General features: G+C 46.4%; 2 long non-coding RNA genes across 2 annotated transcripts; both read left to right on the top strand.

Annotated features, from left to right (window-relative positions):
- The first annotated feature begins 6,885 nt into the window (after positions 1-6,885).
- Positions 6,886-8,077, top strand: LOC141252945 (uncharacterized). Its single transcript, XR_012314163.1, has 3 exons — positions 6,886-6,986; positions 7,647-7,783; positions 7,872-8,077. It is a non-coding gene; the product is annotated as an uncharacterized lncRNA (long non-coding RNA).
- Positions 8,078-15,011: 6,934 nt separating this feature from the next.
- Positions 15,012-19,322, top strand: LOC141252944 (uncharacterized). Its single transcript, XR_012314162.1, has 3 exons — positions 15,012-15,134; positions 15,234-15,356; positions 19,202-19,322. It is a non-coding gene; the product is annotated as an uncharacterized lncRNA (long non-coding RNA).
- Positions 19,323-19,817: the final 495 nt, after the last annotated feature.

The following is a 19,817-nucleotide window of genomic DNA, read 5'->3' as shown; positions in this document are numbered from 1 at the left end:
TGTACTGGGGGTGTTTTTGTTGACAGCTCGGCTATCGAATCTGAGTCTAGGAAGTGCTGAGGTGCCTTCAGCTGTTCCAGTGATTACTTAGCTATTTAACCAAACTGTCTGGCCCAGATAGCTGCCATTTGTTGCTTTCAGCTCTGTGTGGCTTGTTCCTCTATGCCTTGTTCTCAGCATTCTGACTTTCTGATATTTTGTTGACGGACCCTGGACTTTCCTATTGACTACCCGTTTGTATTACCCCTTTTGCTTTGATCCACTATCTTCCTGGTATACTGAACTTGGACCATTACCTGACTATGCCTTCGTCTCTTCCCTCTGTTTATGACGTACCCCCCTGGCTCTAGACCACGGACTCCTTGGCTACCCTGACTCACGGCTTGTCCGTGAGAAGTGACTCAGTATCAGACTTAGGTTTTGTACTCGTGCAGCCCCTTTGCCCCAATGTCACAGAAGGAGAAGGCTGCTGTAGTTTTCCATTTTACGTCCTAACTCCTGACTGTGGATACTGACCAGAGTGATGTCATAATTGTGCTGATCTGTACTACTATTTATGGTACAATCCGCAGTGCTCTTAGGCTTAGTAGCACCACCTATTGGGGCTGTGCCCAACTGTCTACTGTAAAATTCTAAATTCAGCAGTAAAATCTCCTCTGTTCATGAATGGTGTAGTTATCTTCACTAGGATGGGTTAATTGCTTCGATCACAGTATATTTCTTACCAGGTTTTTCCAAAATCATAGTAAAAACACTGCAGTTTTGCAATGATTTTGGAAACCATTGTAAAAATGCACCATGATTGCAATGCATGGACCCCCTTTAACCCTCACTTATAAAGGGTTATGTTATGTGTTCAGTATAGAGGAAGAGGAAGGAGAAGATGACATCATTAATAAGGTGATAGTGATAAAAAAGCAAAACAGCAAAGAGGATAACATTGGACTGTAAGTAGAGCGACAGTGAGATACATAGATATATTATTGGCTGTATATGATTGTTGATGTTTAATGAATGACTTGTTATGGGTAAAGAAAGTTCAGGCTGGGCTTTGTAGGAGATAACACATGGCAGACATGGAGGCCTCTAGTAGATCCCTAGCTACAATGGCAACCAATTGGCACCCTACGATCCTCTTGCATGGGGGGCAGATGGCCATACAAAGTGACAGCCGCTGTATTAAAGCCCCTTTTAATACTGCTGTCATACTTCACAGCAGCATTTAAAGGGTTAAACTAATGCGATCATGGCTAGTTCCAATTGCATCAGTTACTGTTGGTGGCAGCTATGTAACAGAGCCATCACCAGCGCTGCAGGAAGCAAACTCAACTCTTGAACCCATTCCACACAGAGAAAGTGCGCCCTTAATAAGAGGTTAACTATACTACCCCAGTCTTCATATAATCCTGTGTCCTACGGATGTCAAAGTAGATTATATATGATTTATATGACTTATTTTATGTGTCTGATAGTGAGGAAAATAAGAGCAAGGAAGAAGAGGAAACAACTGTGAAGAGTGAGAATTGTAGTGTGAGTAGATAAGTGGAGAGTGTGAGACTAAATATATAATGGGTGATTTATACATACAATATAGAACATTGTATACTTAGAATTATGGCACTTTCAGTCACTTGGTATAAAACATGGCTGCATATAGATAATGATAACTGATGAAGGAGCCAAAAACAAAAGACCATTGAGGTCAGATCCTTTATTCAAGAGCATTTCCCTACCGTCTATAAAGTTGTTCTCCATTTCTATTCCTCCATTCTATAAAATTCCTTACAGGTAAGTGACATCAGGGAGGGGTCTAGAACTAAATAGGACCTTTACAGGTAACCTCCAAATTCCTCTCCTGCACCGATCATTGTCAGGCAGGAGAGGGAGATTTGTGCAGCTCTCTTCCTGCACATTTCTCTCTCTCACTGCTCATCCTCTCAAACCAACTTGATTTCTTTATTGCAGTCCCTATGGCTGACACGGCTGTAGTTCTGTTAAAAGGATAATGAATGTCAATTTGTGAGAATGGGGATAAGGAACGGAAGGTCACAGAAGAAGCAATAAATTATTTACAACAAGATGCAGTGTTCCAGGGATGAAAAGGAAAGGAAAATGGTGGAAAAGCGAACACCAGACTGTAAGTAGAGAGACAGTGACATATACAGTTTTCATGGATTGTAGACGATTGTAGATGTTTTAATAGTAAATGGGGAATGACTTGTTATAACTGAGTAGAGACTGAGAAGGATATAAAACATGGCTGTACATATACCTGAGTATCAAAGGCTGATTGGGGGCTAATTATTTAGGGGGCCCGTACACCAATGTTGTAGTAAACACAATGTTCTGACCCCCTGGTCTTGCCTGAGCAGTGCTGCCAAAATGTGGCCATGGTGCATTGAGAACAGTTGAAATGATGGCTACTGTGACTAATAGGAGGTTGAGGCGCTGGTAGGTGGTGCAGGGAAATCGAGGTCTTCCAACTGCTGCAATGAAACCTAACTGGCAGATGACGTGAGATACCGATGAGCGTGGTCCCTTTCAGCTTCTTCTCCATACCCGGCTTCTTTGACCCTGTAGCAGTTACTATAGTTGACACTGTTAAAAGTCCTGCCCCTCTAACTGGGTCAGTGAATGTCACTTGTAAAAGGGATAATGGACAAAGGGTCAGAAAAGAAGCAATAAAGGGCAAATCGTCACATAAATCAGCACCTCCTCAGTGCCACTTACCCCTTTAGTGTCCTTCCGGATTCCCATTTCCAATTTATTGCTCACATAGCACCCTACAGAAAAGCACCAAAAAGGGAGACTGAATGCCAAGTGGGCACTAAAGGAGGCGCTGAATTTTGTGTCAGTTTGCCATTTATTGCCCCTTTATTTATGCCAGGCATTTCTAGTCAAGGCCCAGTTGCTCTCATCTAGTCACCTAAAGCTAAAATTAATGACAAGAGATTTGGAATTGTGCAGCCTCTCTGCCCGGTGCTGAAGAACGAGAAGGCTGCTGTGCTCTTACGCCCTGACTCCAGTCACCAAATACAGACCGGCGTGATGGCATCGTTGTGTTCCCATGGGGCACTAAGTTTTTCTGAAATCATTGCCTCCTACATGCCTCGTTTGGCCCTTTAGCGCCCTCTTGGTGAAGATAATTCCCAGTTTATTGCTCATATAGCACCCATATGGCACAGAAGAGTATTACAGGGAATCTGTCAGTAGCATCAACCTTCGTAAGCTGTCTGTATGGGCATACAGGTCAAAGAAAGTTTTCTCTGGAATAAAGGAAGAGTCAGACGGCCGATAACTCGGACGAGGATCGCAACACAATGCTTGGACTGGCTGACGGCTTTCCCACCCGAGATTGAAATCATGTATTTCTATACTGTTGTTACACTCAGGTTGGGAGAGCCTCTGGATAGTCTGAGCATTGCGTTGCGATCCTCGTCTGAGTTATACGGCCATCTGCCTCTTCCCATAGACATCGGATTGCAGATATCAAGGTATCATTTTAGTCAACTTCCTATGACCTACATACCCATATAGACGGCTTAGAAGGGTTAATTCTACTGATACATGTGGCTCGCAGGCCCGTGATGTGTGGCTCGTGACTGTCTGACAGCTTGGTGCATTAGCTCCATGTGTATCAAACAGCTATTAAGAGTAGATCTCTAGATGGTGCAGCGCTGGGGTCCTGGGTTCAAATCCCACCAAGGACAACATCTGCAAGGAGTTTGTATGTTCTCCCCGTGTTTGCGTGGGTTTCCTCCGGGTTCTCCGGTTTCCTCCCACACTCCAAAGACATACTGATAGGGAATGTAGACTGTGAGCCCCGTTGGGGACAGTGCCGATAATGTATGACTTTTCTGAATTGTAAAGCGCTGTGGAATATGTTGGCGCTATATACATAAAAAGATTATTATTATTATGGTGACTCTTGTGTGTAGCCCTGCACAGAAGAGCAGATCTGAATGGGGGTAAGAGAGGAAACCCTGGAGCTTGGCATACTGCCTTGATGTGATTTCAGTGGAAAAGCTTTGGCTGTCATTATACCTGTAATAGTGGGCTCTGGGTGTCACTGCTGTGAGTGGGGCAGGAGCTGGATGTGGCTCTGAAAGTCAGAAAGGGGACCTCTGTCTTACATCCTTACTCCTACTACATGCAGACACAGACTGGTGTGATGTCATCATTGCGTTGACCTGTATCACTACTTACTACACAATACACAGTCCTCTTTCTCTTAAAAGTGCCACCTGCTGGAGTTGTGCAGTACTGTGCGCCGTCCTGTAACATTCGGAATTTGTCAAAAAAATCTTACACCTATTCATGAACGGTGTATTTGTCAAAAAAAATGTACCATGATTGCATTGTATGAACCCACTCTAACACTCCTTATAAAAAAGAGCAATTACAACAGTGGTCATTTATGAGTGCGTTACTACATATAGTCTATGTTATGTGTCAGTGGTGAGGAAGAGGAGGAAGAATCAGAAATGGATGGAATAGAGTTTGAGATGAGAGAAGAAGACCACAGCGCAGAGAATACCAGACTGTAAGTAGAGAGATAGTGACATACACAGATATTATATGATGCATATGATTTAGTAGCTAATGAATATAAATTATGGATGTACATATTGGGGGGGTTATTAACTTAGGGATCCCCTACACGAGGGTTATAGTAAGAACAATTTTCTGAGCTCCTGGTCTTGTCTGATTAGCGATGCCGCTTCAATATGGCCATGGGGCACTGAAAACAGACACCAGCCCCTCTACCTTCAACCTTGGTAGTCACAGTAGCCATCAGCAAAACCATTTCCAGTGCTCCATGGCCACTTCAGAGAGGCAAGAAAAACGTGGATTTCTCTGGAATAAGACATCGGATCGCAGATATCAAGGTATCATTTTATTCAACTTCCAGTGACCTACATGCCCATATAGACGGTTTAGGAGGGACGATCCTACTGACAGATGAGGTATCAAGGGGTGCCATGCATACCAGGATGGGGGCTCAAGGGGTGCCATGCATACCAGGATGGTGGCTCAAGGGGTGCCATGCATACCAGGATGGGGGATCAAGGGGTGTCATGCATACCAGGATGGGGGCTCAGAGGGTGCCATGCATACCAGGATGAGGGCTCAAGGGGTGCAATGCATATCAGGATGGGGGCTCAAGAGGTGACATGCATACCAGGATGGGGGATAAAGGGGTGCCATGCATACCAGGATGGGGAATAAAGGGGTGCCATGCATACCAGGATGGGATGGGGGGCCACTTATACCAGGAAGGAGGGGCCATACATACCAGGATGGATGATATTAACAGAATTGGTGGACATTACCCCAATACCAGTGTCAGCAGCAGATCCCCTCCCCATAACAGGGCATCATGACCACATTTTTTGCTTAAATTTTTTTTTCTATTTTCCTCCTTTTAAACCTAGGTGTGTCTTATGGTCCGGTGCGTCTTATAGTCCGACAAATATGGTATGTGTTTCTGATCTGGCAGACAGCCACAGAAGGTCTTTTTTTCATCCTCTGTATCAGAATAATTTAATTATATGTTAGATTTATAAATTTGACTTCCATCAGATTGATTTCCTTGATGTGCTTAGTACACGTGACTGCAAGGGTATGTTACAGACGAATATATTTTGTAAAGAAACACCTGTTATTTCAGTCCTTTACTCTTCTTCGTCAAATTCCCATCAAGTGATCATAGCCATTCCGATTGGTCAATTTCTTTGAATAAGAAGAATATGCTCCATCGATGTAGATTTTGAAGGTTAAGCTGCAAATATAAATAAATGTTTTTTGCCATAGGTACATTTGAAGATCTATTAAATAGGCATAATTAGAGCCAGATCTACTAGTCTGTATGAACTAGTACACTCCTCCAAGAAGTGACCAGAAGTAACGACTCAGTACTATTCACATTGGAGACTGATGAAAAATTGTATTAAGCATATTTGGACTATTGTCCTCCAGATCCTTTTCTGGAGATGTATTTATCTCCTTAACCAACTATCACAGCATGATGAACACGGAACTTAAGAGATCTATTTGTTAGAAGCCATTATAAGACAAAAAAACAACACTCTGGTCCTCAATAGGTCTGCATTCCCTGCGGAAGATTTGTGTCCTGCTTGAATATCGAGGAGGCCACTGATTTGACTGATTCCACTGCAATAAAAGCTATCATGTTACTCAATCTATCACCTGCACCACCCAAGCATTTACTGTGCAACCTGTACATGCTCCAAAATATATGTGGGACTCAATACTCAAGAATTAAAAGTGAGAGTGACGGAACACGTCAGGGATATCCTAGCAGCAAAGTTTGAAAAGTAGCTGGCTCATTTATGCATAAAGATGAGCAGACCCGTTGAAGTTCTGGTTCTGGTACCCGACTGAACTTTAGTCCAAAGTTCGGTTCGGGTACCATAACTTTACATGAACTAGAACTTCATGGAAATCAATGTGGACCCGAACTTTGTAGCTGGAAAATTCTCTCTCTTTCTCGAAGAAGTCCATGTTCGCAGTTTAGAGCCGGACACTAAGTGTCCGGTACAAACCTTGAACTTTCCAGTTCGTGTTCGCTTGTCTCTATATTTGAACCATTCTCAGACATTTTAAACAGTACCATCAATGTAATCCATCTATTCTATATGTGAGAGACATTCACTGGATTCATCCAGGTATTAGAGGGGGCAACATTAATAGCCTCCGCACATAGTGAGTGAGCAAATGGTTCTGGCTCCCAAACTATGCAACCTCATGGTCTCAATGAGACTCTTAGTTTTGCTCCTTTCCTCTGATCATTCATTCTTCATAGGTCACACCTATGTACCTTTATTTTCTGCTAATTTATTGCATAATTTTTGTTTTGTCTACAGTTTTTATGCTTCAGCAAAGAAATGGTTATCTTGACCTGACAATTCCCTTCAAGTTGATGGCTGATACAAAGGAACCTCTTATACAGCGATGAAAGCGGGGTAGGTGTATAGGAAGGGAGATAGGGGGATTACATCACAATCAAGTTGTAATATTCAATACCAGTTTTATTACCTAGGTCCTTCAAACTCAGGTTTAAGTCACATATGATAGAGAAGTTGTTATAATCTAGCTTCAATGCTTTAGCTCCACATCTAGGAGTTAAGCCAGGGTTGCCAAATACTGAAAAATTTATTGTGTTGTCTCTTTGACCAATGATATAATTCTTTAAGACTACAAATGGAAGTGAGATGAGAGTAAAGACAATTTCCAGAAATTTCAAAGGAAAGTTGAATTTAAAGAGGACCTTTCACCTGATCTGATTAACAAATGGGAGATGACAGCCTCCATGTGTTCGCTTACTTTTATTGACATCATAAATGCCAGAAATACACAATTATTGGACGGACTTGATAAGGAAATTACCTCGCTACAAACCCAACTGACTCAGGAGATCAAGACTGAGCATTTAGAAAAATTCTAGAAAAACCTGGAGTCAGAAATGCAGAAATGGGAACAGGACATTAGTGCCAATAAAAAGAAAAAATATATACGAGATGTCAGTGACTGCGAGCAGAAAAGAGTGTTTAAGTGGCAATATAAAAGCAATGACAGGGATAATGTAATAACCAAAAGCCCATCTATTTCTTCGTCATCATCAGTGTCCAGCGACTCATCTGCCCATGCTGAGCGTATGCTGGTGAATCAAAACGCAATTAGAACTAGATACAGTGGAAAAAGGAAATATTATGGTCCAACAAAAGGGAGCAGTGGGAAGAGACGTCAGGACCAACCAAAGGTAATCAAACTTTCAACCCATGATCTCACTGAATTACAGATTACCATTTTAGAGAAGGGTTTAACTTTTTCCCCTACTCAACCCATAGATACCTTCACGACCGTAAAGGACATACACTTGTATTAAAAAGATTTCATGAGAAGAGCAACATGGGGATTAGACTTGATACTGAGGAAGAGAAAGCAGCACTGGCCAGTTTAGAGTCCTTAGCTGAGGAATATGGCCCCGTGTATGATGATTCTATATGATGATTCTAATATGGTAAGCACGTTTCCAACATATTTATGTAATAAATCAAAAAAATTTCCCAGCTTAGCCTCCTGCCCCACAGTCAATATGTTTTTCAAACGTGTTTCCACGGGTGTAGAAAAAATGGGGTCCATAAGATCACCTAGACTTAAAAAAGCGAGGAACGAGCCATAAAAGAAATGCAGTCATGGAATGATGTTGTTTTCAAGATGGCCGACAAGGGTGGTAACCTTGTCATATGGCCATGTGAGTTGTATGAAAAACAAGCGTAGAAATTACTTCTAGATAAGAACTGTTATGGTAAACTGTCATACAACCTGTAGTGCCGGCGTCCCTGCCCTCTGCTAGGCAGGGACGCTGTTCCCCTCACCGCTCTGCTCCGTGCCCGGCGTCCCTCTCCCGCTCTGCTGGCAGCGCGCGCTCCTTCCCGGCCACTGTGCTTAGGGCGCGCGCGCGCGCCCTCCCTCTTAAAGGGGCCGCGCGCGCCGTCCTAAGGAGTCCCCGGCCAATGGCCGGAGGACTTTACCATATATAAGGCACCTCCTCCAAAATGGAGGTGCCCGAGCAATGTTGTTGCACCGTTCTACTCTGCTTCAGCCCTCAGGTCCCGTTGCCAGTTACCTGCCAGATTCCTGCCAGCTTGCTGTCCTAATCCTGCCTGATTTCCTGTTACCTGCCTGCCTGCCTGAGGTCCGACGGTCTGCCTTACAACTCCGGTCAGTCTGTCTAAGGACCAACTTGCCCGCTCACCTGGGAGCGCACATCAGCTACCTGCCTGCTTGCCTGAGGTCCGACGGTCTGCCTTACAACTCCGGTCAGTCTGTCTATGGACCAGCTTGCCCGCTCACCTGGGAGCGCTTCTCCGCTACCTGCCTGCTTGCCTGCCCGGAGGCTCCGCTGTCACATGCTGTGACCACCAGCTATTCCAGACTCTTGCCCGCTCACCTGGGAGCGCTTCTCCGCTACCTGCCTGCTTGCCTACCTGGAGGCTCCGCCGTCACGTGCTGTGACCACCTGCTATTCCAGAGACTCTCGCTTGCTCACCTGGGAGCACACATCCTCCATCTGCCTTGCTAGCCTACCTGGAGGTTCAGCCATCACAGGTCGTACCTACCCCTTACCTAGAGACTGCCCCGGTCACTTGCCGTGACCTCCAGCCCGTTCTTCCAGAGACTGCCCCGGTCACTTGCCGTGACCTCCTGCCCGTACACCCAGAGACTGTCCCGGTCACCTGCTGTGACTGCCTGCCTGGTCGCCACCCGCTCCCTTACAAGGACCGCTCCCTTGTATAGTAGCCCAGAGGTTCCGCCTCCCAGACCCGTTACAGTTTGCTCGGGCCATGGAACCCGGTGGCACCCAAGCTCCCTCGCTCTCGGACCTGTGTCATGAACTGTCCCGTCAAAGGTCCCAACAGGAGTCCATCCTGGGTCACCTGCGGAATGTCAATACTCGCCTGGACACTCTGACTGTTCCACCAACAACCTCCGCCAGTGCCATGTCTCGCAATCCGGCAGCTCCGCTGTCCACTAACACCATGATATCCTACCCCGGACCTCGGCTTTCTGCACCTCCTCGCTTCGGAGGCGACTCAGCCCAGGCTCGGGGCTTCATAAATCAGTGCACCCTGCACTTTGAACTATTGTCCCACCAGTTTAACTCCGACCGAGCCAAAATTGCATTCATCATGTCCCATCTCACCGGGGAGGCCCTGGCCTGGCTAAATCCTCTATGGGAGAGAGGAGACCCCCTGGTGTCCAACTTGCCTGCTTTTCTCACGGCTTTCCGGAAAGTCTTCGACGAACCCGGACGGAAGACCTCATCCGCATCATCGTTGCTACGCCTCAGTCAGGAAAGTCTCACCGTGGGCCAATATGCCATACGGTTCCGTACCCTTGCCTCGGAGCTGGCCTGGGATAACGACGCTCTGGTTTCCGTCTTCTAGGAGGGTCTGTCCGGCCGTATTAAAGATGAACTTGCCGGTCGGGACATTCCTACCACTCTCGATGACTTAATAACTCTTGCCACCCGGATTGACCTACGGTTCCAGGAGCGTGCCAGAGAGGTCACCCGTGAGAGGAGGTTACCACGTCTAGCTCCTACTTTTCAGAAACCCGTCACTCCTTCTGTCTCTAACCAGGTACACCCTCCTGAGCCTATGCAGGTCGACCAGACCAAGATGGTCAAGACCCGTCAGGACTTACGCCGTGCCGAGGGGACCTGCTTCTACTGTGGCAGTAAGGAGCACCGGATCCGTGCCTGCCCGGAGAGGTCGGGAAACGCCTGTGTCTAGGTTCGCTCAGAGAGGTCCACCTAGACAAGAATAAATCCTCTCCATCCCTGCTGTTGTCAGTTTCAATCGTCTACGGGGAGAACCGTTATTTCGAACTAGCCCAACTGGACTCTGGAGCAGCCGGGAATCTTATTTCACAGTCCCTGGTAGAGAAATACCGCATCCCCACCAAACCTCTGGCTGTACCCTTGTCTGTTGCTGCCGTGGATGGGGGGCTCTTACCACGCCCCATCCAACTCATCACCGAATCCATTACTCTGCAGGTGGGAATGCTGCATTCTGAAAGTATCTCCTTCCATGTTCTGCCTGAACTCTCTCACGCCCTCTTGCTAGGCCTACCTTGGCTCCAGAAACATGCACCCGTTCTTGACTGGCAGACCGGAGAAGTCCTTCGCTGGGGACAGGGCTGCCATAAGACCTGTCTGGTTCCCGTTCATCCCGTCCGTCCTTCTCCTACCCCAGCTAATCTACCTGGACTTCCAATTCCTTATTGGTCTTATGCTGATGTCTTTAATAAAAAGGAGGCAGAGACACTACCCCCTCATAGACCATACGACTGCCCTATCGACCTGTTACCTGGTACTTCTCCTCCCCGTGGGCGTATTTATCCATTATCCGCTGCTGAGACCCGGTCGATGTCCGAATATATTGAGGAGAATCTGGCCAGGGGATTCATCCGGAAATGTACCTCCCCGGCGGGAGCAGGCTTCTTTTTCGTCAAAAAGAAGGACGGCTCTCTCCGTCCCTGTATAGACTATAGAGGCCTTAACCAGATCACGGTGAAGAATAAGTACCCCCTTCCGCTCATTCCGGAGTTATTTGATCGTCTGAGGGGGGCTAGAATCTTCACCAAACTGGACCTCCGTGGGGCGTACAACCTGGTTCGTATCCGTCAGGGGGATGAATGGAAGACGGCATTCAACACCCGGGACGGCCACTATGAATATCTGGTAATGCCCTTTGGCCTCTGTAACGCTCCTGCCGTCTTTCAAGAGTTGGTCAATGACATCTTCCGGGACCTTCTCTACTCCTGCGTAGTGGTGTACCTGGACGACATCTTGGTCTTCTCTCCGGATCTCCAGACTCACCGGAGGGATGTTCGTCAGGTCCTGCTCAGGCTCAGGCAGAACCATCTCTACGCTAAATATGAGAAGTGCCTCTTTGAGCAGACCTCGCTTCCGTTTCTGGGCTACATTATCTCTCAGACCGGCCTACAAATGGATCCTGAGAAACTGTCTGCCATCGAGAAATGGCCCCGACCAGAGGGGTTGAAGGCTATTCAACGGTTCCTGGGCTTCGCCAACTATTACTGCCTCTTCATCCCGCACTTCTCTTCCCGGACTGCCCCAATTTCTGCGCTCACCCGTAAGGGTACTAATCCCAAAGAGTGGCCGCCCGAAGCAGAGGAGGCCTTTCTTTCCCTAAAACAGGCCTTCTCTTCCGCCCCGGTGCTGCATCGCCCGGACGGCAACAAGCAGTTCTTCCTGGAAGTTGACGCCTCCTCCTCTGGAGCCGGAGCGGTACTTACTCAAAAATCATCTTCCGGGAGAATGGTAACTTGTGGCTTCTTCTCCAAACTCTTCTCCTCTTCTGAGCGCAACTATTCCATAGGAGACCGAGAGTTATTGGCCATCAAGCTGGCGTTGGAGGAGTGGCGTTACCTACTCGAGGGGGCTCTTCATCCGGTAATAATTTACGCTGACCACAAGAACTTGGCTTACCTCCAGCATGCCCAGAGACTTAACCCGCGCCAAGCCCGGTGGTCCTTGTTTTTTGCTCGCTTTGATTTTGTTCTTCATTTTCGCCCGGCTGACAAAAACGTCAAAGCAGACGCCTTGTCCCGATCCTTTCTGGTGTCCGATCTCGAGGAAGAACCTAAACATATCATCGATCCCGCCAGAGTAATGCAGGTGGCTCCCGTGAGTCTAAATCGTCTCCCTCCCGGTAAGACGTTTGTTTCAGTACCTGATCGGGAGAAGATCCTACACTGGGGCCATTCGTCTAAACTAGCTGGCCACGCCGGTCAGAAAAAGACCCTCCAGCTTATTGCCCGGCACTATTGGTGGCCTACCCTGCACAAGGACATAATAGACTTTGTTTCTGCCTGTGTGTCCTGCGCCCGCAACAAAGTCCCGAGACATCTGCCAGCCGGACGCCTCCTTCCGCTTCCTGTACCTGCTGCCCCCTGGCAGCATATAGCAATGGACTTTATAACTGATCTCCCCGTCTCTGCCGGTTGTACGGTCATTTGGGTGGTCGATGACCGCTTTTCCAAGATGGCTCACTTTATTCCCCTGCCAGGCCTTCCGTCTGCACCCGAGCTGGCTAAAGACTTTATCCGCCACATCTTCCGTCTTCATGGCCTGCCCCTCCACATCGTGTCGGATCGTGGGGTACAGTTCACCTCACGTTTCTGGAGAGCCACTTGTAAACTACTAGACGTCACCCTGGACTTCTCTTCCGCTTACCACCCACAGTCCAATGGTCAAGTGGAGCGGATCAATCAGAACCTGACCAGTTACCTCCGGCACTTCGTTAATGCCCACCATTCTGACTGGGTGGATCTCCTACCATGGGCCGAGTTCTCTTATAATAATCACGAGAGCGAATCCTCCTCCAAATCCCCGTTTTTTGTAGTCTTTGGTCAGCATCCTCGGATTCCTTTTCCTGTCTCCACCTCTGTGGACAACCCGGCTGCGGAATCTCTCGTTAGCAAATTTTCCTCCATATGGGAGAGTACCCGGTCCGCACTCCTTCTGTCATCCGAGCGTATGAAAAGACACGCTGACAAAAAACGCCTGGATCCTCCACAATTTCGTCCAGGAGATAAAGTCTGGCTCTCATCTAAATATGTTCGACTCAAGATACCTTCTTACAAGTTAGGGCCTCGGTTCATCGGTCCTCTGGAGGTCATCAGTCAGATCAACCCGGTGGCCTATAAATTGAAACTCCCGGCCAACTTACGGATCCCTAACTCCTTCCATGTATCTCTCCTCAAACCCGTGGTGCTTAACTCTTTTTCCAAGTCTACAGGTACGCCTCCTGCTCCGGTTTCTGCTGAGGACGAGTTTGAGGTAGAGAACATTCTTGCCACCAAAAGGGTAAGAGGAAAGACCTTTTTTCTGGTAGATTGGAAGGGGTTTGGTCCTGAGGAGAGAACGTGGGAGCCCCGGGAGAACATCCATGCCCCTCTCATCCTAGCTAAATTTCTATCTGGCCTAAAAAAGGGGGGGCCTAAAGGGGGGGGTACTGTAGTGCCGGCGTCCCTGCCCTCTGCTAGGCAGGGACGCTGTTCCCCTCACCGCTCTGCTCCGTGCCCGGCGTCCCTCTCCCGCTCTGCTGGCAGCGCGCGCTCCTTCCCGGCCACTGTGCTTAGGGCGCGCGCGCGCGCCCTCCCTCCCTCTTAAAGGGGCCGCGCGCGCCGTCCTAAGGAGTCCCCGGCCAATGGCCGGAGGACTTTACCATATATAAGGCACCTCCTCCAAAATGGAGGTGCCCGAGCAATGTTGTTGCACCGTTCTACTCTGCTTCAGCCCTCAGGTCCCGTTGCCAGTTACCTGCCAGTTACCTGCCAGATTCCTGCCAGCTTGCTGTCCTAATCCTGCCTGATTTCCTGTTACCTGCCTGCCTGCCTGAGGTCCGACGGTCTGCCTTACAACTCCGGTCAGTCTGTCTAAGGACCAACTTGCCCGCTCACCTGGGAGCGCACATCAGCTACCTGCCTGCTTGCCTGAGGTCCGACGGTCTGCCTTACAACTCCGGTCAGTCTGTCTATGGACCAGCTTGCCCGCTCACCTGGGAGCGCTTCTCCGCTACCTGCCTGCTTGCCTGCCCGGAGGCTCCGCTGTCACGTGCTGTGACCACCAGCTATTCCAGACTCTTGCCCGCTCACCTGGGAGCGCTTCTCCGCTACCTGCCTGCTTGCCTACCTGGAGGCTCCGCCGTCACGTGCTGTGACCACCTGCTATTCCAGAGACTCTCGCTTGCTCACCTGGGAGCACACATCCTCCATCTGCCTTGCTAGCCTACCTGGAGGTTCAGCCATCACAGGTCGTACCTACCCCTTACCTAGAGACTGCCCCGGTCACTTGCCGTGACCTCCAGCCCGTTCTTCCAGAGACTGCCCCGGTCACTTGCCGTGACCTCCTGCCCGTACACCCAGAGACTGTCCCGGTCACCTGCTGTGACTGCCTGCCTGGTCGCCACCCGCTCCCTTACAAGGACCGCTCCCTTGTATAGTAGCCCAGAGGTTCCGCCTCCCAGACCCGTTACACAACCCAGTTGCTAAATTTCAACAGGAACTTATTGATATTTTACGAAAAGCTTTTGAGAGCAACATCATTCCAAAGAAATTTCTGGATAGAATGGTTAATATGAAACCTCGCTCACCAACCTTCTATTTAATCCCGAAACTTCAACAAAAACCTGACGGACCCCCCGGGACGCCCAATAATATCTGGGAACGGGAGCCTGTGTGAGATGATTTGTCAGATGACTGATCACTTGTTAAAGCCGATTGTACTAACTTTACCATCATATATTCAGGACACTACATCCCCAGCTTATAGAGGTTATTATGATATTACTTGAATATATTCTAACACATAATTGTTTTACCTTTAAGGATCAAGTATACAGTATATTCAGATTCAAGATACAGCTATGGGGACGGCTTGCACCCCCTCATATGAGAACCTGTTTATGGGGGCATGGGAAAGGGAGGTCCTACAATGTGCTCCAGTTGTGGGTCTGATGGAGCCCACAACTGGATGCGCTATATAGATGATATTCTATTTGTCTGGGATGGCACAGGTAAGGAACTGGATTCATTCATGTCAAACGTGAACAATAATGACGTTAATATTAAATTAACATATTCAAGTGGTCTGAAATTTAATTTTCTTGACACAGATCTTCAGGTAATTAAAGAAGGATTGATTAAGACGGACATCTTCAGGAAACCAACTGCCACCAATTGTATATTACACGCCTATTCATCACATCTACCTTCAACTATTCGAGGGATACCGATAGGTCAGTATTTAAGGTTCAAGAGGATCTGTTCCACTCAAGAGGCCTTTGAATATCAGGCAGCTTATTTATGAATATCAGGCACTCAAGATTTAGGGACAGGGGGTATGGCCATAGAGCAATCAGGAGAGGCTATGTGAAAGCTAAGAACGTCTCAAGAGATCAATTACTCTGTAACAACAATCCTAAGAAACAATAGCCTGTCCAAGTGAGACTTATTACACCCTTTAATAGTCAATGGAAGGAATTCACTAAGATTATATATAAGCATTGGGGTATCCAACAGACAGATCCTGAAAAGAATAATTATGGACAAATCATGCATAACTGCTAAGTGATCCAAAAATCTCAAGGACCTTCTTGTACGGAGCCACTTCCTGGAAGGCAACAACATAGAAATGCACAACAACCTGTGATGATGTAATCAGATTCACATGATCTTTGCCAACATGCCCTGCAAGTCAGAATGTGTAGCCTAAATAATCATTGGAGATATATTAGAATTGTGGAGCTGCTAACTCCAGTTAATATTTCCAGGACTTCAATGCAGTGTAATATATCTTTAGTGCTTATTTAGGCAGCACACTCTGGCTGGCAGGGCATGTGGACAAAGGTCATGTGACCCTGATGACATCATCACAGGTACTTCTGAATCTCTATGCTGCTGCCTGCTTATGATTGGTCAGTGAAATACAAGAGGCAGAACTACACGCCCCCAGTTAAACTATCTAATAACACCCACTTAGACTTAAATAAACACTCTCAATAACTTATTAATTAAATGTATGTGTACATGCATGTAATGTAGTGTGAGTGTATTAATATACTCACCTACTGCCTCCTTCTCTGGTGTCCAGCGCCATTGTTCTTCTTCTATGTGACGTCACCGTTCTGCAGACTGGCAGTAGACTGCTGTGGAAAGTTCGGGATGGGCTGAAACATTGAGTTGGATCAGTGTGATGTAATAAAGATATAAAGTTACACTTTTCGTGATTGCCGGGACTTCTATGATTTTGCACTATTTATCCTCTTTATGCGCCATTGCTACATTGGAGTGCCGATGGTTATGGAATCTTACATTCATTATAGACCAGTTTTACCTTCCAATTAGAGCTTTAATCTGAAAGGGCAGATTTTATGTATACTCAAAATCAACCTATTTGCTTAACCCCTTATCTTTTATTAAAATATTAATATCGCATTTATAGAACTATAGCCACAGATGTTGTAAAGATCTGAGGTTGTGGGTTGTAAGTAATCACCTAGGCAGGTTAACAATGCAGCAATATTTTATTAATCACCTCCATGGTAATGCAGTAATTCCAAGTAAATGGCCAAAATACAGTTCTCTCAGTCCTTAAGTTCTCAACCTGGGATCAGTAGTTCCACTGGCTTTGTATAAGGCCATACTCACTGTCTCCCAACTTTTGGTTGGCCCACAGATTTCGTATCTCCAGCCAGTATATTCTGTAGCCACAGTCCATGATCCTCTAGACGGCAGATAAAACGATGAAAGCACAGATATCAAGTAGCAGCAGTCCTTCAATAAAGTTTAATCCAAATGACATATCCACAACTGAAGCACGTTCATCCCCTTTAGTGAATAACAGATCTTCAACACTCCGTAAGTCATCCATCCAACAGCTCCAGGTCCACAGACACAGATCCTAACCGGCATCCGGCATCCTTCCACCAACTCTGACTAAAACATGTCTGTCCTTTCTTTCGCTGGGATCAGTCCCCTCCCAGGTCAGAAGTGATCACCCTCCCCCTTGAGCATTTACTGTTAGCTAAAAACAATGAAGAATATTCTAGAAGCCTTCATCTGAGACTGCATGTAAGACCCCCTGTGGTGACGGCTCCACTGTGTCTACAATCTACACACACATAATGAGATTATTGGTTGTTGGAACAATGGTTAGATACTCCTGAGATACAGATATCCTGAGATACAGATTAGTGGAATGCTGGACATTTTACAAGTGAGGCTATGTGCCCACGATGCAGAAATGCTCAGGATTTTTTCCTGAGCGTTTTTGCATCTCCCTGGCAGAAAAAACGCATACGGATTGTACATGCGGATTGTACATGCGAATTGTACATGCGGATTGTACATGCGTTTTTCCTGCCAGGGACATGCGGATGTGAAGCGTTCTTCACATGAATTTCCGCATGCGGGTTGACAAGCGCTTTCCAAGCGATTTTAGCATCACTTGGAAAGTGCTTGTCAACTTGGTCACACTATATAAATCCATGCAAACGGCATGGATTTATATAGTGTGACATTAAAGAATGGTAAAAAATAAAAAAATAAATCTATACTTACCTTCCGATGGCCCCCGGAGTCTTGCTTCGCTCCGTCCTGGCTTGCCGGCAGCTCGCGGTACACTACACTGAAGGACCTGCCATCACATGACTATGACGTCAGCGCAGGTCCTTCAGTCCACCGCGAGCTGCCGGCAAGTGAAGACGAGCGCACTGCGGGCCATCAGAAGGTAAGTATAATATTTATTTTTTATTTATTCTTTTTTTTACAGGTTTTATGGTACCTGGGTCCGGAGGAGAGTCTCCTGTCCTCCACACCCGGGTACCATTCGCACATTGAAACGCTTGGATTCCGCATGTACAGATCCAGTGATGCGGAATCCAAGAGTTCCAATGAAAGTCATTGGCGGCGAAAACGCAGCGCTTCCGCAAAATAATTGGTGGTGCTGCGTTTTTTCCGCAATGATAACCCGCAGCGGAAATTTCCGCAGCATGTGCACAGCGCATGCGGATTATCATTGGGGAACATGCCTTCTACCATGCGTTTTTTAAGCATTTCTGCAGCGTTTTTGCCGCTGCAGAAATGCTTAAAAAACACATTGTGGGCACACAGCCTGAATCTAGTGTACATACTGACAAGTTAGCAGAACTATATAAAACATAACAAGTAATCACTAATAAAACACAATAATAATATTGACAAAAATGGTGGTCCGTTGCTGGAAAAGTATCATAGTCTTTAGTAAGTGGGCAGCTCCTCACAGATGTAGTAATGACAATTATGTCATTCATTATTGTGTGAGAAAATCTTCTTTATGACCATAAGGCTTATTTCACAAGATCAGATCCTGTCCTGTAAGATCAAGACTTTCCATGGAACAAAAGTTCCTAATTTTAGAGGGCAAGATACGCTCCTTTCATTGGCTTTAAACTTATGACTGGGGATGAGCAGACCCTTTGAAATTCAGGTTCGTCGGGTTTGACCAAACTTTAGTCCAAAGTTTAGTTCAGGTACCAGAACTGTACCCGAACTCCATAGAAATCATTGGGGACTCGAACTTTGGAGCTGGAAAAATCTCTCTCTCTCTTCCCCTCCCCACCCCTTCTCCCCGAACTCTTGGACTTTAAAGCAGACTTTCGGGAGAAGTCCATGTTCGGAGTTCAGCACCGGACACTAGGTGTCCGATACGAACCTTGAACTTTGCAGTTCGTGTTCAGTCATCTCTACTCATGACTCGTGCATGTAGCCATGATATGCTCATGTGAGAAGAGCCTCTGTAATTATAGTTATACTTCTGTTTGCACTAGCACAGTTCAGTTTACTGTCACTATGATAAGTAGAGTTCATTCCTGACTTTGTTTTAGGACCCAGCATCCAATAATCTGTAGATACAACCGACCACCGGTCATATATACTGTGATTCCGTCCTATATTCACAATGCCTGAGTTGACAAAAGATAAGGAGAAAAATCACCTTGCCTGATATGTGTATTGTTACTGAGGCCAGTATAGATAGACATGTCTAGGCAAATGGACCTGACAATGTTTATTTTTCTTCCCTTCTTTTTTTTATGGTCATCAGACAAATGAGAGCAATGGGCCATCATTGGAGGCGAACACAACAGCTCTACAATCTGCTAACCTGCATAGAATACAGAGAGAAGATGGAGCGAGCAAGCCAATACCAGACCATATGTACGGGGTGTCACTAACCCAGATGGTTTCCAGTGCTAGCCTTGAGCATGGTTCAGTGACTGTGCTGTTATACTATCGGCTTACATTCTGTGACATCTGCTGTATGATGGGATATTGGCCATACTGCAAATCGCCTTGGTTTTCATACCGGATTCCTATATTTCTGATTGTTGGATGAGTTACGTATGTCCATGAGTATTTGTCATAAATAAAAAAAACACTTATGTTTTATCAAACATACTATATATCTGAGTTCAGTCCAATTATTTTGTGATATATTGGGGGAGATGAAAAGAAAGTGATGCAAGAAAATTGAATGAACACATAGTAGTCATAGTATTGAAACTTAGACAAAAACTGGTTAAAGAAGCAATATAATATATGTCTCATTTAATTAATTAAAGTTTTAACAAATCTTTTTTTCCTGTTAGCAGATACAGAAAAAAACTGTATTTACTTGCAGCCAAAGTCGTAATCTGCAGATAAATACCACTTAAAACATT

This window comes from Phyllobates terribilis, unplaced genomic scaffold (genome assembly GCF_046119375.1).
Source record: "Phyllobates terribilis strain yellow unplaced genomic scaffold, ASM4611937v1 Scaffold_2__4_contigs__length_985480577, whole genome shotgun sequence".
Taxonomy (NCBI): domain Eukaryota; kingdom Metazoa; phylum Chordata; class Amphibia; order Anura; family Dendrobatidae; genus Phyllobates; species Phyllobates terribilis.
The sequence above is the reverse complement of the archived record's forward strand: the minus strand, read 5'-3'. Positions and strand labels throughout refer to the sequence as shown.